Raw genomic sequence first — 23,022 nt, 5'->3', positions numbered from 1 at the left:
TCCTAGTAAACAAACAGTGCCTGACTCTTGTATCTTATCCCATCATTCCCAGAGCAGCACGAACCCCAGCTCGGTATCGCTGCTATTTTATTTCCACCTCTCTAATCATGAGCAGCATCCAGTGCTGCTGGGAGACCCAAGAAAACATCTCAGAGTAAATGGAAAATCCCCCTTCCTTGCACTGACCAGCAGGAACTGTTCCCTCCTCCTCTTTTTGGATGGAAGATGAGATTACCGTTAGGATCTGCTGCAGTAAAAGCACTCCCAGGAAACATTTCAGGGATCACATCCACACCAGGAGTACCTGGGGAAAGCTGCATTTCGCACCCCCCAATTAACAGCATACGTGTGTAAGAGCAGCCCCCAGGGCAGGTTGTGCTTTGCTCCTGCCTGATGACCCTGCAAACAGCGTTGATAGGGTTCCTTCTTACTCCAGGTTGTTAAGACATAGATCACCAGGCAGAGGAAGGATTCCTAAAAATCATATAAACCATATAATATCAGTGTGTAACAGCACGTACAGGCTCTGCTGTTGCTCTTGTGGGCAATTTCCAGTGACAGAGTGGAAGTTTCCTGCCTCTGCCAAGGACAGACAGAAGCAGAAACAGTTCTCCCTTCACCTGGAGCTACCCTGAGTACTACTCTAAGATTCCACCAGCCCCTGTTTGCAAAGGGAAATAAAACCAAACCCTAATCCATTCATGGATTACCTAAGTGTCTGAGAAGTCGTTTTGAAATCCTGCAAGGAAAGAGAAACACATCCAAGTAAAGCCCAGTTCTGCCTCAGCTTTCTCCAAGAAGTGTCATCAGCCCTGCATTACCATGAGTACAACAGTAATTCAAAGTTCACTCATGGCAAAGTAACAGTGCTGGAGCCTTTATCAAGAGACCTGCACCTGCAAAATAACTGAGATTTCTCAGTAAGGCATGTTTGCAGGATATTTGAAACCCAGAGAGGCAAGAAAGAATAAAATGTCATCCTGACCTCAACCAGCTGTGTTTAGGTTTAGACCAGGAATATACAGTTACCTACTATTTACAGATCCTTTCTTAATACACAGGATAGTCAGAAACAGGATTTGTATTCAAATTTATTGAATACTGAAACTGAGATACATGTAATTCAGCAGCAGCATAACTATTAGTTGCTCCTTCTGCACAAATACTTAGGAATAACTGGCAAAAGAAAAATATTTATGGTTGTCCGGTAACATTGAAGAGGAGTTCCCATCCATTAATTTATAATTACAGGATTACCAACATCACCAATTAGCTGTAAGGTGTGCCTTCCAACTGTAATTTAAGACATGAATGAATACAAGTCCAGCATACCTAGTTAAGCCATCTGCTTAGGCAGAAGTATTTTAGAAAGCTGCAAGCTAAATGCAAACATATCTGTTTTCTTAACTGTAGTGTGACTTTTGCAGCTGCAGATGAACGTGCAGTGGAGTTTTGGCTGGTTTAAAGTGGCAGTGCCAACTCCAATCTAACTCTAAATCTAGTTTTGTACCAGTAAGCTTTTACAGACTCTCAGGCCAGCAGAAATATTCCCATGATTGAAGAGCTTAATTCCCATGCAGTGAGTTATTTTTACTGAACATATCCCTGCAGTGCAACCAACCCAAACACAAGTACTGAAAATGTGACAGTGAGAAATAAATCAAATATGTACATTATAAGAACTACAGAAAGAGATTTTAGTGTAACTATAGGTAAGTGTAGTATATTTCAAGCAAGCCTATAGTTAAACAAAGAAAATCTTGTTTATTGCATTTTTCAGAGCACAGTTACCTTATATATTTCTAAGTTTCTAGCTAAAAGGAGCCTAATGGATAATCAGTTCCTGTATATCCAGCTTGTCCACTGAGAGGCCATTTATTTGCTCAGCTTCCCCTAAGTCCACTGCACTAGCACAGACAAAGTTCATTTAAAGTGCAGAATAACCGAGAACACCAATTTGGAGTCTAACACTCAAATATTTCACAAAGGTTCTTCATTTTGTTCAGCTTTCAAAGCAGCACAAAAGGACCAACAAAGGAAGCAGAATTATTTTATCGTGTCAAACATAACATTAACTTTTGTCGAGATGGAGGGAACCTTTCCAGGTGCTCCAGAGCACTAACCTTAAATGGATCACTGCATGAGGTGAAGAGAGGACTTCTTTAGAATATGAAATTAAGTCATTGCAGTGAATGGATAAGCAGGTTTTTATTATTATACAAGAAGAAACCCTATGTTTAGAAGCAGCTACCCTTGTTAAGTACTAAACACCCTTAAACACATCTTAGGGCAACAGCCCGCAGAGATTAAGAACGAAGCATAACACAATAAATAAAGGAGCAGAAGTACAAATATGATAACCCCTCGTGCTGAATCTATCTGAGAATGACGACAAAAAGGCTAAAGGTAAGACAAGCAGCAGCCTGTGCGAGCTGCGGGCGGTTTCTGCCGTGAGCTCCGTGTGACGGAAGCGGCGGCAGCACTTTATGAGCCCGTGGCGGCCGCGGTTGGCGGGCGGTGCGAGGCACCCGCACGGCGCTCCGGGCGATAAGGCCGAACCGCGGCAGCGGCAGCGCGGCCACCGCCGCTCCGCCCAGCCCGGCACCGCCGCCGTGCCCTGGGCTGAGCCACCCGCTCCGGCCCCGGGTCGCCGAGCCGTGTAATGGGGTCACGGAGCGCTGGCGGTGCCCGCCGCCCTGTGCCAGCCGCGGCCGCTGCCGCCGCTGCCGGTGCCCGCCGCCCTGTGCCAGCCGCGGCCGCTGCCGCCGCTCCCCCCTGGGAGCGCAGACCCCGCTCCCCGCGCGGTGCCACTTCACGAGGGGATCCTCCGCGTACCGCCCCACCTGCCGCCCCGCAGCCCTCCCGCCCCGCCGCGGGCACTTGCCTTCGCTTCATGCCGCTGCTCGGGGGCGGCGGAGCGGGGCTGGGGTTGAGGCTGAGGCTGGAGCGGAGCGGGACCGACCCGTCCCTGCCCGCCGCGGGAGGGGCGGGTGCGGCGGCGGCGGCGCGCGCGCACCTTGGCAGCTCGCGCTGCCGCTGCCCCGCCCACCGCCCGGGCAAAGCCCCCTCACCGCCCGTCCCTTCGGGCGGCGCACCGGGAAAAGGGGAGCGGCGGCGGGGAAGCGGCGGCTCCACAACCGCTGGACACTCGCTGGAGAAGGGGAACAAGGAGCGAAGATCGAAGACAACGAGAGAACAACGGGTGGGCGGGGAACTGACACCATCTCCCGAGCGGTTCTCCCCCCACAGCCCCTAAACGCTCCCGCTCCTCCCCCGCCCCCTGTGGCAGTGGTACGCTCCCACCGCTCGAATTGCAACAGGCCGGGCGGGGATTGGCGGAGATTAAAAAAAGGGGCGGAGCGAGGCTGCGACCGTTTAAAGCGCCCCCGGGCGGGGGGGGGTGCGCGCGCTGTGCCCCGGGGGCGCGCGCTGTGCCTCGGGGGCGCGCGCTGTGCCGCCGGGACACGGGAGATGCTGATGGAGCCAAGCGATGGCGCCGAAGGAACCGGCCGGAGGAAAGTGGCAAATAAATCAGATCTAAAAGCGGCCGCAGAGACGCTTGTGAAGTCGTCATGAGAAAAGTCCGGGGATATTTTTGGGTCGGGGGTGGCCATAGCAACGCGTCCCGTTCGGATCCCGATGCGCTCGGGGACAGGCTCTTTGCCCCTGCGCTAGGGAAGATGAGCAGCCTTGCAGCAGGTGGATGCTGCTGCCATCATCCTTGCCTCCTGCTAATCAACTCGGCTTGGGAGCCCCAAATATCGACTGATCCCTCAGGTCACACAGAGGTGACAGAGTTGGTAGTGGCTGGACAGAGAAATGAGCCACCCCCGGTCTTCAAGAAAGCGCTGAGAGGAACCCAGAAAAGTCCTACCAAAGCCACAGCCTTCCAACCCTACCTTAAGAGAAGTTTTGATCTCCACAGTGTACTAAAGATTTTGGCATGAAAAGCAGTCAGGTATTGTAATAACACACGATAAAACATCGAGCAGATATCATTCATAAGAGTTGCATAAAATGAGTTAATCATACGGCTGAGCAAATTCTTACTACAATGGGGTATGACAAATATCAGCCAGAAGTGCACAATTCCCAATTCACTATCTATATCCACGTCTGAGAACAGATGGAGGAAAGCCTTTAGCTGATCTAAACTTGGCTCAACCCACCCTGTTTACTGATGGAGTTTCCATGAGCACAGAAATTAGAGCTACTGGTTGCAATCACCGGAGAGCCCCAGCTCGCTGATTCAGCTTACGTGTTGGAAAATCTGGCAAGGACGCCTGTCCTTACCTGAGCAGATGCACAAAGTCATGCCCATACAAGCACCAAAGGGTGGCAAGAGCTCCAGACAGGGAATATTCCCCCTTGGAAGTCACTGAAGGTCACTGACAGAGGCAGAGCTTTGCAGGGGAGGCAGCAGCTTCCATTATCTGTTCAAAATCAATATTTGCAGGTGTCCTCCCCTGCAGAGATGTAGGTTGGGGGAGTGTTAATTATTGAAAAAGCAGACGGAGGAGGGGGTTTACATACAGTGATACAGGAGATGTTTCAAAATGCTCTCCCGGGGCCGACTCTCATGGTGTTTGCAGTGATTACTGGCTGAGCACTCTGAACAGTCAGGAGGAGAGCTGGCAAGTTTAACAATAATCTTTGTAAAGTGCTAATAAGGACCCAAACAATTCCCATTAGGGAACTGAAAAGCCATCTGCACTCTAGCATGAGGCTGCCTATGGCATCCACGGCGAGACTTGTATGTCTTGGCTCGATATTTTGGAATCCAGCAGCAGAGAGGCTAAGTCATATGACAGGGTTATTTGCATCATTATGCTGCTGGATTCCCAGAGAAGTTTTCACAATGTGCCGTAAGAGGAAGGGTTTAAACAAGTTGAACTGAAGCAAAAACAAAGGACTGTACTGCCTCTGCATGTCCCTTGTCACCGCGTGCACGTGGTGAGCAGAGTGGGAGGAGGGTGGCAGCCAGTACTGTACAGAACTTTAGGCTAATAAAGCACACTCACAAAAACTGCAACATCAGTACAAAATGGGCTATTTTGCACTATAAAAAAAAAAAAAGCTAAGACAGCTGAAACCCTACGCCAAGGCTTAGTTAGAAACCTGATGTTCCAGGCTGGTGGTGTGCAAAGGCAAGCCCAGCACCGTATCTCCCGTGAGGATTTTACAGAACCACTGGTTTGCACTGGGCTAGGGAACAGTCACCTCACCCAGCCAGGCAGTGATTGATTCCCTGAGAATTGGTGCCCACAGGCACTGTAAATCTGGGTGTTGGCACTCCAGAAGTGACCGCTAGTGAGCAGAGCAGCTGTTGAGGAAGCAGCTCCAAACCAACCCAGGGAAAAATATTGTGGTTCCAGATTGAGCTTTTTAAAGGAGATGACCTGCTACTGCTCAAAATAAAGTCTGAGTATGGCACAGTGTCCCGTTTTCAAAAGTCTATACAGAAAAATAAGGCCTGGCTTTTTTATGGAGAAACTATTCAAGGCTCACAAGGCCCAGGTGTTGCTGTCAGACAAGGAGTATAACAACGAAGGCAAGTTACAGAAGAAAAATTAAGAAAGTTTTTGGTATCTCTATGAAATCAAAGTTATTTTCACAGTAAAAATAGCCAAGGAATCTTAAATTCTATTTTGACAGTCTTCCAAGGTTCAAGACTTGCCAGGTGCATGCTCCTGTAGGAATTTGTAATCTCTTATAAACCCAGAGCACCAAATTCCACTGGAAGCGTACTGTCCCAGAGCAGAGTCCCCACATCTGGAAACAGGAAGTAAAAACACAGCAAGTGGATTTTCAAACAAGAAGGTGATCACCAAATTACAGGACTGGAAAGGATACTGAGAGGTCATCTAACTCCTGTGAAAGCATCTCTGTCCCATCTGTTTTACCTCTTAAAGACCTCCCCCGTGCAGACACCACAGCCTGTCCAAGAAAGATGTTCTTTCCTCATGATTCACTCTTTTTGCCTTTAGAAAGTTTCCCCTAATGGTCAGCCTGGATCTCTTTTACCATAATTTACGTGTACTTTTCATCCTACCCAATAAAGACAAAAAAACCCCATTTGCTCCCCACTCCTGCAACAGCCTTTTAGATGCACAAAGATTTCTCATGTCACCACATTCCCCAGACCTAAAACTCCATTTCTTCTTGCCTGTCCTCCTAGAATTGAGTGAGGCTCTGTTGATTCATGGTGTTCCCCTTTGGTGGCTCTCACTTTAATCCATGTTTCTCCTGGATTTCTCTGTGGAGGAACAGCATGCAGCATGTTCCCAGCTGAGACCTCACCAGTACAATGCTGAATGAAAGGAGCACTTGGTGTGTTCTACAATCATCCCTCCTGTTTATACATTTTAGTGTGACATTTACAGTGACAGAGGATTTTTTTGTTGTTGTTTCTTGCTTCAATTTGTAAAAGGCCACAATATAAAACCAAACTGCCACTGAAGCCCCTGAGACACTCTCCATTAACAGGAACTCTTTTCTCCTGTGTACAAGTGTTTGTGTTAAAAGTCACTGTATTTGAATTGCCATCAGCTGTAAGCAACTGAATTGGGATCTTGATGAGTTATGGTCTTGTTTTCTCATGCTCACACTTGGACAGCTAAACACATTTTTTTTTTTTAATGTAAAAGTAATCTGTACACAAATGAGCAGCTAAGAGCTTCCAAAACAAGAACTCTTTTCAGAAGAAACTGAAGGACTAGTCTAGTCTACTAGTTTTAAAGTTTTAAAGTTTTACAATTTGCTGCTTTCTGTCCAGTTGTTCCTAAGCAAGAACACAAGTGTTCAATCTGTGGTTCAAATGCAAGGCAGAAGTCACCAAGCACTCGTCATTCTCCTGATACTGGTGATTATTCACTGCACAGGAATTTGAATAGCTGTAATATTTATGAAATGATGTATTCAACCCCCTGCACCACCTCTGAACACACATGCACACCCTAATCCAGACTGATGTTGTGTGCTGAGCTGGAAGCTGAGTTTTAAATGAATTGCTGGTGGTGGTTGGTTGCAAGGAAACAAATACATGTCTAATCCACTTGAAAAAACCTCTCTCTTGGCTCACTAAGCAAAAATTTCTGTAGTAAAAACTTCTGCAGTTAAAAAGAAAAATAAAAAGGCAGCCCATCAGAGCCAGTGAGTTTTGATCATGTAGATAAATGTTTCTAGCTCTTCATTCTGAAAAAAATAAATGTTCTGATAGGAACTAACAAGGAAGGTATCTCTGGGGCTACATGCAAATCTGCTGAGTGTTCAGGATAGACTTTATCATTTGGAACTATTTTAAGAATAAGAAAGGCTCTGGGTCTGTGCATACACACTGCAGACAATTTCACTGCTCACAGATTTTGCCAAGCAGTAAAATATAAAGTTGCAGCTGGGTTTGCTGCTATGACTCAGGACTGTGGGCATACGAGAAGTTGATGAGAAACACATAACTTTCACTTCACTATACTGTAAACTTTTAAGCAGAATTAACCCAAACCAAAATGCAGAAAACTCCCTCCCAAAATGGTACATTATGCTAAGGGCTGAGAATAGTAGCCCAGCTGAGTTCCCCTTCATGCTTTAGGAACTACAGTTCAAGCATGCAAAGAGGTATGAGATCCTTCAAAGCAGTAAGACAAGTGCTTGTCAAGGAAGAAAATATAGATATGCAAGAACACCATACCCAGATGAAGTACTACTAGATTGCTGGCCTACAATTAATACATCAACCAAAAAAATCACAAGTAGAGCACTTCCTTGTACTCAGACAGTCCTTGAGAAGGACCAAAGGGAATGGATTCAAATGTTCCTTGGTGAAATGTAATGACAATTCCTGCAAGGCCATTATTGAGACCTTTCTTTGGTTCCTTATCTAATTTGGACTATACAAGTTCCCCACAAGAGCTGCCAGTAAAGCTGAGATGGGTTTACTCCATGTAGCATGCATCAAAGTCTAAAAGGCATGTTTACTATTTGGAGTTTGGATTAAGGGAGAGCCTGAGCTATGTTTTCTATGCTTGTTTTTAAAACAACAGCTTTTTACTCCTTTAAGGAAGTGTACAGAGCAGCTCCCTTGTGGTGCTGTCTGGAAATAACTGACAGCCCCAAATCTCAAACAGATTTGGAAGTTTCCTTCAAACTCTTAACCATGGTTAGATTTTCTTTAGCTGTGTTGTCCTGGTTGAGAAGTTTATACTATTTTATTAGAGCTACTGGAATTGTTCTTTGACAAGCTGTAAAAAAGACTCTACCTATGTTCAATCCAAATTCATCACTGTTTAGAGAAGTATTAATAGAAAGGGAAAAGTAAATCAATGAAGTCACTTTATTGATCTTGAGAATGTGGAACTACTATTAATAAAACATGTTGATGTTGTTTTATGGATAGGTCAAAGTCCCGGTAAGGGTGTGTTTGTCATTCTAATTTTTGCGCAGTTTCATCAACAAAGTATTTGCTATTGCAGTACTGTAGTTATTCATCTCCTGTTTTCCTCCCCCACAGCCAGAACATCTGCTAAACGTTTCTGAATCTGAGCTTGTTGGGCTAGGGCCCGCTGCTTTTACATATTTATGAACTGTGTGGTACCCTGGCACTCATTCAGCAGCCTGCTTCCCAAGGCTCATGCGCGAATGACATCAGCCGCTTGTGGGTTTGTGTGCAGGAGATCCACATGTGCAGGGGTCACGCAGGGGGCTGCAAATCCACTGGCCTCCAGAAGCACTCAAACTCCACTGCTGCCCAGGAACACAACTGTGGGCTAATCTTTAGAGTGATGCAGGCATGAGGAAGAGAAACTAGAGGTATTTATGGTGTCCCCTGGAATTGTAATGAAGAATGATGGGCTAAAATTGAATGAAAAGAGTTGTATCTGACTCCAGAAATATCCAGAAATATCATCAAAATATTTTTCAATTTGGTCAAAGAGGCCAACTAAACAAAAGCTACTATGTTTGTGTTAGTTGCAACCGTCAGGACAAAGCAGAACACAGGAGTGGTTCTGGGGCTGGAGAAAGGAGGACATAATTAATTTCTGACTTCTGCTTTTGCTCTGTAGTCGCCCAGCCTGTCACGCCAACACTCACACAGGCACTGCTTTATGCTATTTACACACTGAGGGGAGGCTGCTGTGCCATTATTGTGCCCACACGTGACTCCCGTGGCACCAAGAGAAGCCGTGTTCACAAGCTGCCCTTGTGTGCCTGGGCTGAGAGGACCTGTCCCTGTTTGCCTTCCCTGCTGCTTTGCAAACAGTGCCTTTCCAAAGCCGAGGATGTAGGATTTTCAAACCTCCTGAGAAACAACGGATCCCCCTCTCCTCTCAATTGTGAGAGCTCCAGGGATCATTTGTCTGCCCAAATGCATGCCAGCAACAGACCACAAGCACAATCACAGCCTAATAGTCTTAATGAGATTACAGCTAGAGATGCCCCAGTGCTGCTGTCTGATTAAGGAACAGAACGAGCACCAAATTCATCTGGAGAAAACAAAATCTCCTTGGCTTTCATGTGTGCAGGCTGCAGGTTGATCAGGATTTCAGATCAGTGGTGTATGACCTCTGATTTATTTTCCCTTATAATTCTTTATATATATATTTTTAATGTTTTTTTTCAATTACTTTTTTTACAGAGCAGTGTGTTCTTACCCCAGATGTCTAAGTTGCATTAATATTTTTTCAGGACATGATGATCACACTGCTCAGTAACATGACCACGTTTATAGATGCCTATTGTTAGCCATGCTAGATCGATCTCACCCATGGCTTCTGTCTGTATGCTTGACTATGACACCCATGTGCTACGAGGGAATGTGGTGGATCTTTGCCAGTATAATAATTCCTTTTATCAGCAGTTGATCTGGAGCATCTGTTTGTCTCATCAGAATGAAACTGCTTGTAACTCTATCCTACACCGGGCAAATACTCTTTCTGCACCTGTTCAAGCACTTGATTTACTTACTGCTTAAATTCTTAATCTCAACGGAAACAAATAAGTCGGCTTGTACAACAAAGGCTGGAATCATGAATTAAATGCTGATACAGGACTTTATCAGCTGGCTAGAGCACAAAACCTGGTATTAAGGTAGTGCAGTGCTCACTGCAAATTGCAGATCTCAGCAAGCTTCCTGTAAGAAACCTGCTGCTAATGGCAAGGCTGCAGCTCCTGCAGGAATTCATGGCTAGGACAAAAAGCCAGTAGTAGTGCATTCACGGATTTTGCATGAAGCCTGGAGCTAGCACAAAAGAAAAAACCTCCCCTTAGACACAAGAAACCCTGTGATTTACTAGTCAATGACAAACAATAAATAACATTTGCAGCAGAAGGTAGGAGAGGCTGGCTGGGTCGGTACTCACAGAGCGAGGCTGCAGGAATGACCTTCTTCTCACATGAGTCAACTCCTCCCCGACAGGTGCTCACAGCTCTCCCACCTTGGCAGGGGCACACAGCTGAATTAGAGCCCCTGGCCACTCCACACGGCTTTTTTCTCCTTGCAGGGCTCCTACCAGCGATATTCTCCTTCTCTAGGCTCGCAAGGTAAAGCCAAAATTGAAAAGAAATGGGATTTCAGATGCAAATCTCCTTGTGCAAGCCTTTGCCAGAGCATCTCGCAGAGTCTCGAGGAGGCTGTGTGATGATGGGTCTGGCTGCCAAATCGTCACTGTTGCCACAGTAACGGAGCAGTGGTCCCTTGTGGCTTGCTAAGGGAGCAGCAATGGGAGCACTGAAGGGATGCATTGCCTCCTCCTTCGAGGATTCCTCTGACCTGGGTAATCCACCCATTTCTTAAAAAAAAGCTCTTTTATTCATGAGATACTTCCCTCACACCCCACATACACCCCCACCCCCTTCCCAGTTTGGTTACTCCGCTCACAGAGCTCTACAGCATCTTAAATCTTGTTTCTGTGGTATAGGAAAGCTGGCATAACCCCGAGAGAGCTGCTGGCTTCCTCTGGGGAAATACCACGGCTTGTGAAAAAGAGGAAAAAAGAAACCTTGTTCTGGTGAATATCTGAACAGGAGCACACGCTCAGCAGTGTTGGAAGAAGTGCTGGGACGGCGCGATATAATCTTGTCTCTGTGAGCAGGTGAATGAGCAGTTGAGGCAGCGAGAGGGGATTTCTCTGCCAAGTGCTTCTCTGCCAACACGACCGAGCACAAGTGTGTCTGTGAGGCCCTATTACAGCCACGGGGAAGCTCAGGGCTGGCAGAAATCCTTTGTTCCTGTCCCCTCTGCTGAAAAGCCTTGGTGCTATCACTTCCGAGCTTTAATATAATATAATAAGGTTTCCGAGCCTTAATATTAATGTAGCCTGTTTTCTGCTTATTTTTCTTATAACGTTGACATAAACATTTGCAGTAATGTTAGGCAGGACAGCCCAGCACAGTGGAGACCGACAGACTCTGGGCTGCAGTCAGAAAAGCAGCCAAGGCTGCAGAAGCAGGCGTTATTTCGCTGGACAATGAACAATTCAGCCTTGTTTTGGAAAGCAACTCCTTGGAGAGTTAAATAATACCATTTGTTTATGAGACAGACTATTTATCTCATCTTCTTTATAAAATGTTGCTAATGGTTCTTTGTTGCTTTCCTTATTATTCTCTCTTAAAGCCAAGTGCTTCTTTTAAGGTTATGGGTTTCCTCTCTCAGGACAACACACACAGCTCCGTGTGTTTGTAGGTGGTGTGGACAAAAAGCAAGCACACAGAAGTAAGACCCATACATTTGCTTTCTTAACTGATTTTTCTGTCCTCACTTTTAACCCAGGTTGTTTGGGCAATCTGTGACAGTGGCTCATCCCAACTTGCTAGGTAGGGACAGGCCTCCAGGTGCCAAAATCCAGATGTTAAAGATCCCAACATGACAAGGGGTTAAGCACCTTTTTGCTCCACTGTAATCTGCAGCAACAGAGATGGGACTAATCAAGAACAGCAGTATCAGCCAAAAGGGCTAGAAAGAATTGAATTAGATTCTAAAAGCTGTGAGCACGCAAAAAAACCTCACATGTTAAGTAAAAATTCTAATCTTTTCAGTTATCTTTGCCTTCAGTCTGAGTTTTCCAGCTTTCTTCCAACATACTGTGAGGATTAGAATTTAATTTAATTTAGAAAAAAAATCCTTCAGTTTCTAAAATTTCTTTATGTTTACAGGATTCTTAAATGTGGGACTTGGAGAACATCACGTAACACAGTGATGGCCATGACAACACCGCTGGACTTGGCAGTACAGAATATCTCTGTGAAGTAGGAAAGTGCATCCCAGTCCATCCCTGGAGCCTTCTGGTTACAGGTGCAGGATTTAACAGCATCACAGCCCCACACAGACACCCTCCCTTGTTCAAAATCAGTTATTAGTACACCCATGCTTAGGAGCATCCAGTTCCACACAGGTATGAGGTTATTAAACATATGATGGCATCTTACAGAAATTCAAGTTATCAAGGGCATTTTATGCCTGTTTCTTCAGTAACCTTAAATGAGAATGCAGCAAGATCAAAAGCTGAGCTGCACACTTGATCTCATGTAGGAAAATGTTGGTTGGTACATATAATCAAATAAATCTGTTTTGCTGACACTCACTCCCCCACCCCTCCCCTCAGCTATTTTTATGCTTGGCTTAGTGGAAAAGACTTGGTGCCTCTGGGTGTGAAGCAGGAAGCCATTCAAAATGAAGCTGTCCCCTGAAGAAGACAATCCTGAGAAGGAATAATGCTGGGCTCTCAGGGAGTATGAAAGCAGCAGAGGAATGTAGGGGAGAGGAGGTGGCTGGGCTTGGCCTGCAGCACTGAGAAGTCTTTTCCATTTGCAGCTTTCTCCTCCTGCAGTCAGAGCTATTTAATGGGATCACGAGGGCTGCTGTACCATTACTTAGGGAAGAGGGTATAAAAATGACAGCAGCTAATAAGCACCCATTTCTCATCAGCTGCCTCATAAGGCTAATTGCACAAACAGAATGTTTTGGAGGCTAACGGGCTGGAAGTGACATTCTGTCTGCTGGATCCAGAGCAGGACAGAGAGACTGCAGCCCTGTGCCTGGACACTTCAGGCCCAGCCACAAACAAAAAGAGGGCTATCTCGAAATGTATGTCCTCAGGAGGACCTCAGAAAGTGAGCTGGAATGCTGAAGACACAGCACAGTCATTCTTCCTGAGGATTAGGAGGCCACAGGAGCAGAAACATTGAATGTTCCTTTGTCCATAAATGTCCAGACCACATTCCTGGTTCTGAAGCTCTTTCACAAAAAGGAAGGCTTTGTCTGGAGCTCACGACTGAGGACAGCAAGAAAGGCTTTAAAAAACCTGAAAAAAAGAAAAACCAATCCAAGCTTGGTGGAGCAGGGTGGGAACACACCTTGAACTGAGGCCTGGGTTCAGAGGAGGCATTCATGCTTCCCAGAGAAGAGGCTGGCTGATGGGAAGGGCAGAAACTGGACAGAGCTGTGTGTGGTCTCAGAGCAGGATAAAGGCAGGGAGTGTGTGTTTATGTAGGAAGGGAGGTGCTGGTGGTGGGAGTGCAGCCCCTGCACGTGAATTATAGATGTCAAAGCTGAAAAAGTGCTTGTTGGCCTGGTCACTTCCCTTTCTTTTGGCTGCTGAAGATTTGAAAAGTTGAATCTTCCACTCACTGCACCAAAGGACCTAATGCAGTATATTTGCTCTAGTATCATCAGTCACCAATTAGATAATTCTGACCAAAAAAATACTTGACAAGATTGGTTCTTTCAAACATCCAGGTTCATTTTGCTCTTAGTATCACTATCCAGGTTTATTTTAAACTCACATTTAATTTTTTTTTGTCACTCTGATCCACAGTTAGGCTTGTTAGGAAGTGTCTGTGCTGCTTTTCTATTTTTAAAATATGGGCCCACGTTTGATCAGTTTTTGCTTGAGATCCTCTGGTGCACTGCTGGTAAAATTAATTCACAACCAATTTTCAAGGCTATTGGAAAGTTATCACCACATTAGAATATATTCTGTGCTAAATGATTTGGATATGCTAGGCTTTTTTCCTCCAATATTTCCACACCTGGTTTTCATGGAGATCCATGCTCCAGCTTGTTTATACCCCTATTAAGTGCTGCTCTGGTCATGCATGTTATTGATGGGTTTCTGGAAAGCTCAGCAAGTCAGCAATTTTATAACTGCATTATAAATAATTCAATCAACTGTTTTTCCCCACATCTATTTCTCATTTATCAATGGGCTTTCTTTCTAGCCAGTATTTTCTTATCTCTCATCACTGTCCCATATATATATATATATATATATACACAAATATATATATATACTTGGGGGAGGAACGAAATTAGCTTTGTGGTCCTTGTGCCAAAACTTGCACTGACTTCAGTGAGAGATTTGCCTGAAGAATGCCTGATTATAGCCTGTAGGAGTTGGTCCTATTTCTGTACACCAGGAACAGGCTGAAGTGAGTGCACATGGGTGGGCAGTGGAGTCCCACGGACGTTTGAACCCAGAGTGGAACAGAAGCACAAAAGTGTGGGTTTATGTGTACAAGAAAAAGAAGGTGAAGCACATGGAGGGGAGCCAGGCAAAGTGATTGAGGATTCTGTTATACAAGAGCAGGAAAACCAGAAGATTTTACGTGATTAATTCATGTTAAATTTTGTTTGTTTGTTTGTGGGTTTGTTTTGTTTTGTTTTGTTGTAACTTTTCAAATAACGGAAGAGTGGATTTTCTCTTTCCCCATTTTTTCTGTCATCAGACAGCTGTGCAAATATTTTAGCGTGTGATTGTGGAAGCACAACACTGCAAACTTCTGCCTTGTGCCAAGAGAAAAGTAGAGGAAAACAAAAGTCAAAAGCCTGGGGTAGATCCAGCTGCCAGGATCTTCTGTCCCCAAGGGAACCAGAGAGAGGAAAAGGGAGAGAAAGAAGGAGAACTGTGATAGCTTTCACTGCTGACAGTGACAGTGTCCCAGGTCAGAAGGAAACACAGACTGGAAGGAGGGTAGCAAAGGTATCAGAGCAATTAGCAGTCACAGAACCATGTCTTTCTTTTTTTCCTTGGCTTTATCTGCATCACCAACTGCTTGTATTGTACCTGCCCTAAGAGACTGAGTTCTCAGGTTGCAGGTAAATTGGAAACCAAACTTACACAGTGCAGTAAATCAGTCTTTTAATTTAGGAAATCAGACCTACATGCCTGGTTTGTGGTTATACTGGCATAAAACAGGTCTTTTCCAGCAGCTTAAGGGGTTCATCAGCAAAGCAGTGATTCAGGCCAGACTGAAAACCCATCTCTTCACAAGTTCCCTCAGGAGTTTATGCTACACAAGTGAGGGCAGTGGGTGATAACACAAACCTAAATATGCCACAGCCAGGAATCAAGCTGACTGATTCTCTGCCAAAGAATCCTATCTTGTTACTGTAGGGGAAAGAATTAATCCATAAAAAAATTAGCTATCACTCACAACATTCTCAGTGGTTTTTGCCACGCTCGTTTCAGAGATTCCTCCACATCAAATGAGAGCACATCTTCATTTTTCACTGCTTAAGTTAAAACAATAGGTCACTGTGTATTGGCAGTCCATCTCCCAGCCCATCCTGCTTGTGAGAAGTCAAAGGATCAAGACTCATTCCTGAAGCTGGTCTGGTCTTCATTCACAGAATGAAGACCAGACCAGCACACATTCTTCTGTGCCCTGAAATACAGAGCTGGGGATACTTCTTTTTTTTAGGCCCATCAGACTGCCAAAGTTACTCAAACAAACAAGAAACTCTTGGCTGTACTGCATGTAATCTCCCATCCCAGGGAATTAAACAGGTGGTTATTAAAACTGTAATAACACCCACACTGTGAGAACATTTAAACCCTAAAGGAAGAAATTCTTCCTCCATCAAAGAGAGCAAAATCATTTAATGATTTCAGGAAGTCTTCATACTCCAACTTCCTCTAACCATTTACATTTCACTTCCATTTAATTACCTGAATGATTAATTAACATCTATCAGCTAATGTTTTGCACAGTGCTTCAAATAAGTAAAGCACCATATAAACCCTTGGTAGGAATTGTTAATTAGGCTACTATTTATATGTTGTTGCTTTCTGGGCTCTTCCCATTCCTTTCCATATTCACTTTCCTAGGCAGTGCTCAGTGCTACCTACCCTGGCTGTTATTTCCAGCCCAAGCTATGGAGTCAGCACCACCATCCTCCTGGAGCTGTTTGAAGAATATATATGAATATGTATGAATTTCAAGAATATGTAGATTTTCTGGCATTGTCACATGTACTTTTATGGGACCTGAGTCCCCAGCGAAGACCTTGCACCCTGTTGTCCACTTTAACAGCATTTTTACCTCACAGGCTCAGCCTCACAGCACCTCTCCCCTGCCCAGGTGTGCACAGTGGTGAGGATGGAGGCTCCCTTCACTCAGCACGACAGCAGAAAACAAGGGTGGGTACAGCCCCTCCCTACAGGACACCGGTTTTCCAGACAAGCCCTGGAAATACCTGCAGTTCCATCCTTCCTTTAGGAAGCCTCAGCAGGGCTCTCCTGGTGCCACAGGGGCTGAGCACAGATTCCAGAGTCACGGTCAGTGTGGCTTCCAGGGCAGAGGGAGAATTTTCTGTCTGTAACAGAAATCCCACCCACCTCCCCATGACTCTCCTATGACTCTGGGCAGCCCATTTACAATTAGGTGTTCAAGTAGTGAATTTGGGTGTCTTGAGTTGCAGCTGTCTTGAGAGACCAGAGACATGACTTTTAAAAACCAGGACATATCCCTGCAACTGAAAGCAGCTGTCTCTGTAGTTATTGTCTCTGCAGATCCTGGGAGATAAGCACACAAAATACTCCATTCGTTTTGTTTTCCTTTAACTGTCAGCCATACAAATTCTGCTTTATAACTGAGCATCAAGTCGAGTTCTTTCCTTCTTACTCATAAGTAACATTCAACAAGCCAAAACAGGCCGCAGGAATGCCAAAAATATCACCCTTTGGAACTCGGTAAACGATTTTGTTGATACTGCCGAAAACGGAGCAGAATCGTTTTCTGGGAGTGCATTGGCTCTTCAGAGGTAATGAGAGCCCATTTCTTTGAGTCACTGAACTCAGCCATGAGTGCCAATGGGACAGGCTGAGCTGGTGAATCTCATGATCCTTCTCTTATGTCCCAGTTTATTTTAACTCCTTCTAGAGTCTCCAAAGGAAAGGACTCTCATGCTCAAAGACACCGAAGCAGCAAAGGATAAGTCCAGAAATGAAGTCCCTGTAATGTTCTTCCCTTCCTTGCCTAGACAATCCTTGAACTTTACAAGCAGAAAGGTCCATGGAGAGAAGGGAAAGAACCTCATAATCCCTTTTCCTTCTGTATCCTCACACTGTATGCAGCTATGGGTTTGTGGGGACTGTGAAACTCTGATTTCTTCCAATCTTTATTGCCTTGGTCCTTGATAGCTCTGGAATGGAGATTGCTAACAGCACAAGTTTTCCATGTAAATCCCACTGTGATGTCCAAGGGTTTGCCCAACACAACTGGCAGTCATAGTCCCTAGTGCTGAGAAATGATGGAATTTGCAGTAAGTCAGCACTGGAGGAGAAAAGAAAGAACAAAATGGAGGAAGAAAAAATGGAGGGTAACAAATGGAGAGTGCAGAAAAGGAACATACAGAAAACAAACTAGAACAGAGCTAGTTTAAACACCAGAAAGTCAGCAAGCTTGCTCTGAGACCTGCATGCACATACAGATATGGAGACATTATACAGGCAGTATGGAGAGTTCAAATGAAGGGGGTAAAATCTATATGCTACTGTGTGTATGTGCACGTTCTATGGTATGCAGCACCAACAGGGAGTAGAAAATCACAAGCCAGGCCTTACTTTATAACACAATAGCCTTTGAAACCTTAAGATTTTGAGCTATAAATAACAACAAAAAAAACCCCAAACCCAAACACACAAAAACCCCAAAACAACAACAAACCAAACAAAAAAAAAAACAAAAAACAAAAACCCACGAACAAACAAACCTCACAAAAACAAACAAACAAAAAATTCAAACAAACCCGAAACCAGGAGAGTGAACACTCTTTTGCCAAAATCCAAAAGTGACAGAAGAAGGTGAGGATGAACAGAAGTGGCTGCTGAAGTTTGTCTGCCACCCCTTGGTGACTGTGCTGGAGAAGACACACAAACCTGCTGGAGCATCCTACACATTTTGGCAGCTTTGTGCCAAAAGTGTCCTGAGTGAAGGATTTCTCTGAGGGATGTAAAGGAAGTACAAATTTGGAACAAACTGCAGCAAAAGGCTGATGAACTGCTGCCTGAGTGACCCATACAGAGTGTAAGGGGCAGCCTTGTGGGGAAGACAGGACAGAAGGAAGAGAGGGTGTGTGAAGGGTTTGATTTTTTTTCCCCACTGAATCAAGATGGAAACAGTGTATGGCACTTGATTCTGTTTGGCTACAGTGATCTGGGGAGAGCAGGGGGATTGGTTTCAGTGGCTCCTTACCCCAGGCTCCTGCTGTTTCATGGAGATCAATGTATCATTTAATAGGGAGAGGCTTTTCAGCTCGCTGAGATTTTATCTGCTGATGGCTTCCATGATATTTATAGACATATCCATCAGCATAACAGCAGGAAGCAATTCTCCAGGGGTCAAATTGGGTGGATTTCCCCTATTTAAAGTGCATTATGGATTCAGCTTTCTGTATAGGATTAACCACTTAACTCACTGAATCCCGAACATCATCAGCTATTGTTCACACAAACTGATGATCTCCACGGCTTAGTTGTGAGATGGTTGACTTGTTTTCAGCCTCAATTATCTTTTCAAATAATAAGGTCCTTTGTTAACCTCTGACTTGCTGAGCACTGTGTAGGCAGCCTATTAAGTACTTCACAGTCCTCTTTTAACCCTATGATTCGGGCAGCTCTAGAGGTTTAGTCCCTATTTCTGACCAGTTTGAATCTTGCCACATGAATAGCAACACCAGAGAACCTGCTTTGATCACGGCGAGCTTAGGAAAATAAACCACGGTGGCTTGGAAGATCGAGGCAGAACCTACATGCTTATTGTACCAAGTGTTTTAATGCTTTCAGCCCGACTTTTGGTAATGATTTACAGAGCAAGCTTCCCTGCTAAGACTATTTAGAGAGTCAGCTCCTTTGGGGATTCAGCATGCAGTGATTCCACCTCCTAAAATTATCTGACTATGTTTCTAGTATTGAATGTCTCCTTGTGAGCACACCTTTTGGAATGAGACAGCCTTGCAAGGGGAGCTCAGAATAGATATATTGTTCCAGCAGCTCAGAGTGCATTGGAAATGTGAACTGCTGTGAACTGCAGCTTGATTTGACACAGAAAGACAGATGTAGAGTCCTGACACGGACAAGCGTTCTTGAATACAAATTTCAGTTATTTAAGGTTTTGTTTTCAGTCACCAGAGCTATCATCATTCACATCTGTCCATCCACTCTCCCTTTCAAATTCACCATGACCTCCTCATGGCCTATTTCACTTAACCTTGCTGTGTTTACAGTGACCTCCACCCTCATGACTTGGTTGTACTCTGAGTGCCAGGCTGACACACCAGCATGCAGCTCTCTCTCATCACAGACACTCCATGAGAAATGTAAGGGCAGCTGCTGTCCATCCCTGAGAGCAAAAATGAAGTTCCCAATCCCTGGCAGAATCCACCTCATTTTCCATCCTTGAAGGTCTGGTCAGAGCTCATACATGAATCCCATTTCTATTGCTTTGCTCTGGAGTGATTTTATTTTGCTGGTGTGCACAGCTGCAGGGTACTCTTGATCCTTTGCTTTGCCCTCATCCATTTCTTTTCATATATTGGAGCATTCCATAAATACAACTGGAATTTCAAATCGAATAAGCCTTCTGTCAGGTAGGAAAGACAATGACAATTTTCTTCTCTGTTCCCCTGGCTATGTCTGTTGAAGGTTGGTGGCAGTGGGAGACAGGAGAGCTACAGCCTAAAGTTCACTTTGATAAGCTAAAAATATTATAAATACAACTTGTCCCATCTACAGAGTAGTTCCAAAACATATTAATTATAGTTTAGTGGCTTTATGTTTCAAGCAAGTTCTTTCAGGCTGTCTACACTGAGTCATATTTTGGAAATAAACTTTTTGGATCTAACATTAAATGAGAAATTATTTCAGATTTGGTAATACAGTCTGAGTTTTCAACTTCTTCCTTGAACAGGCATCTGGAAGAAAAATGTGTCTAGAAAAATTTCGCCTGCCTTTTGGGTCTGCCTGGGCTCAGGCTGCTCCCAAAGCTGAAAACCTCACTGAGAGACAAGGGCTGGATTCCTCATGGGCTGCCCTTCCCCCAGTGCCAAGAAGTAACCACGTATGTGTAAGGCTACATAAACTAATTAGACATTTAATCCTACCTTTGTCTGCACCTGGTGCTGCCAAGAAAGATGAGAAGGAGCAGCGAGTACGAGAGAGGGAAAGAGGGAAACGAGGGCCAATGCACTGCTTGAGACATTAATCCTACACATGGTGTAAGCACACCTCTCAAACCTGTAAGACCCTGAAATAGCACACAGATCTTCCAGAGGAGGGGAGAAATCCTCCCAAAAAAGGTGCTGCAAGTTTATTAAAATACTAATTTTACTAATTACTATTAATTAACTATATTAAAAAAAATTATGTTAAAAAAAAAAGTTCACATGGAGGTTCATAAAATAGCAATTACCAGTAAATTACTATATCAAGTTCAGGAGCACAAACAGCAAGCAGGGGAGTTCTGCCCACCACAAACATCCCCTTCCCAGGGGATTTTTCCAAGGCTCAGGCACTGCTACCATGCAATTCTGCAGCATTGCTGGCTTTCCTAAAGCAACCTCACATCACAACTTCTGTGAGCACCACAAGGCCACACAAGAGCCAGGACCAGCAGACTGAGATGGAAAATAGTTTGTTAACTTCTGTAGCACACTCTGAAATTTCCAATTCAAGATGCAGAAGGTGCATTGCCTGCTTGTAGAGGTAATTAACACAGATTACAGTAAATGTGCATTCAGAATGAAGGACAGGTGATGCTGTGAAAAGAAACACTGAGATGTCAGGAAGTTAAAAACGAGAAGAACCATTTTCTCAAATCACCTCGTTTACCTTGTGGTACAAACAGTTCCAGGATTCACACTGTCAAGCCTTTCTCCCAGTCCTGAGAGCACAAGGCTGGCTTTTGAAAAAAAGGAAAGGTGGAGACTCATGGATGAGAGTTGATTTTGGCAAGTTGGGCCTTGAGAAGAGACATTAACTGTTAGAGGGGTTGTGACTCTAAAGCGATGAGCAAAGAGACGCTGGGCTAGGCAAACAGGGTGTAATTGACCCACAGTGATGACAGGCTTCAGTATTTTCTCAAAGATAATAACTAGCTGAAGAAAAGAAGATGCCCTAGGCCTTGAACCAAATTGGTCACCTTACAGCTATGAAATGCCCCACCCAGCACTAATTATGACTATTATAACAGTAACAATTAAATCAAAGTAACTTCTGCTATTCTTTGACAGCTGCCTTGCCAAGGTGAGTATTTTATTTGATTATGAAGCAAAGAAAGGGACTTAATCAACTTAAAATTGCTCTTTGTTTCGGAAAGGTTTTGTTATTATTTGAGTAAAACTCAAGTTTTGACAAGTTGCAAACACTACCCTGTGTTTCCAGTTTCCCAGTTCCCAGTGTTTACACCTCACTCGGTGTTTATACATCTGTGATGAAGGCTGAAACAGAGATTTGCTCTTCTGTTTTATGTGATATCCCCCAGTTGGACCATGCCTGTGACTGCCCCTGCAGTTGTCTTTTCTGCTTTCCACCATCCTCGCCTGTTGTTTACACAGCTCTGGATATAGCCAACATCAGACACTTAAATACACTGACTAGGAACAGCAGCAGGTGGGCTCAAAAGTCAGGTGAGTTTTCTCTAACCAGCACAAAAAAATAGGTGTGATGCTGGGCCACAGTGCTGAGTGAGATAAGAGAGTATCACCATGGGCCATCTGTTCAAAGCTCACCTTCACCCAGCCCCAGGCTCTGCAGACCGCCTGCCAGCAGCCAGGGAAGCCCTGAATCTGGGCTAATTGAAGGGATCTGCAGCCAGCCAGCTTCATATTTAATAGGGATTTACTGCTGATGGAAATTACAAGTGAATTACAGATTCCAGCATGTCATGGTCTCGCCAGAGTCAAACAAAAGCACGTGGTGATAATGTCGCTCTATTGGGAACAGCGAGAACGACACAGACTCTCTTGTGAGTTAAACAGGAGAGTTCCTCCAAGGTTTATTACCTCAGATCTTCTTTTATAGACCGATATGTGAAAGTACAGAAAGGCAAAACTCTTATTTTTTAGTAAGAAAATATTTTAAGTAAGTATTTTTAAGTATGTGTTAGTAAACTAACACATCACCATCATTGGTCAGTGGGGTTCACCACCCCTTGACCTTCTCTTGCAAGAAAACAAGAGACTGACAAACAGCACCTGCAAGGCTGTCTTCTATCTCTGAGGATTGTTTTAATTCCTCCTTACGATTTCCCAGGCCACTTTCTCAGGCGAGACTGAGAAAATTATGCTGCCTGCTATTCCACAGGCACTGTGCTCCCTGCTTTTACTCATAGTTAGCATCCATAGTGATAAGAACAGAGTGGTTCTTATCCCTGCATCCTGGGACCTGAGGTCTCCATGGACATCATTGCTTTGTTAAAGTCCTGCTGATAAGCTATGAGGTACTACAGAGCTCCACATCTTTCCTAGAGGCCGTGCTTTCCTCAGTTGTGTTTGTAATGCCGTTTATAATTTCCAGCTCTTCTGTTTGTTTTTATACGAGTGTAGGAGGGTTTCTTTCTCTTCAAATCAAATCATAGGGCCTCACCATTTCTAGCTCAAAGTCTCCCTAATGCTGCTAATCTCCTATTAACAGCCTACTGACACAGAAGAGACAACAGAAAAAGACTGATTGCCAGCCCTCTGGCCCTGTGACCGTGTGCTGGTCAGATCTGGATTAATAGCTGAGGCGATTTACCTCAGGAGGCCTTGTC

At 44.6% G+C, this 23,022-nt stretch overlaps 1 protein-coding gene across 17 annotated transcripts in view; it reads right to left on the bottom strand.

Annotated features, from left to right (window-relative positions):
* Window positions 1–23,022, bottom strand: part of MICAL3 (microtubule associated monooxygenase, calponin and LIM domain containing 3) — a 170,329-nt gene that overhangs the window by 145,771 nt on the left and 1,536 nt on the right. For 8 of the 17 annotated variants that reach the window (XM_019006603.2, XM_019006600.2, XM_019006606.2 and 5 more), the window contains exon 1: window positions 10,356–10,622. The exons of 1 other annotated variant lie outside the window; for it this stretch is intronic. The gene's annotated coding sequence lies outside the window, so the exon portion shown is untranslated. Of the gene's footprint in view, window positions 1–10,355; window positions 10,627–23,022 lie in introns of those variants that run through there. 8 more of the 17 variants (XM_019006609.2, XM_015627253.3, XM_015627256.3 and 5 more) reach the window with 4 other exon arrangements.

Source organism: Parus major, chromosome 1A (assembly GCF_001522545.3).
Source record: "Parus major isolate Abel chromosome 1A, Parus_major1.1, whole genome shotgun sequence".
Taxonomy (NCBI): domain Eukaryota; kingdom Metazoa; phylum Chordata; class Aves; order Passeriformes; family Paridae; genus Parus; species Parus major.
This window is presented reverse-complemented; position numbering and strand designations above follow the sequence as displayed.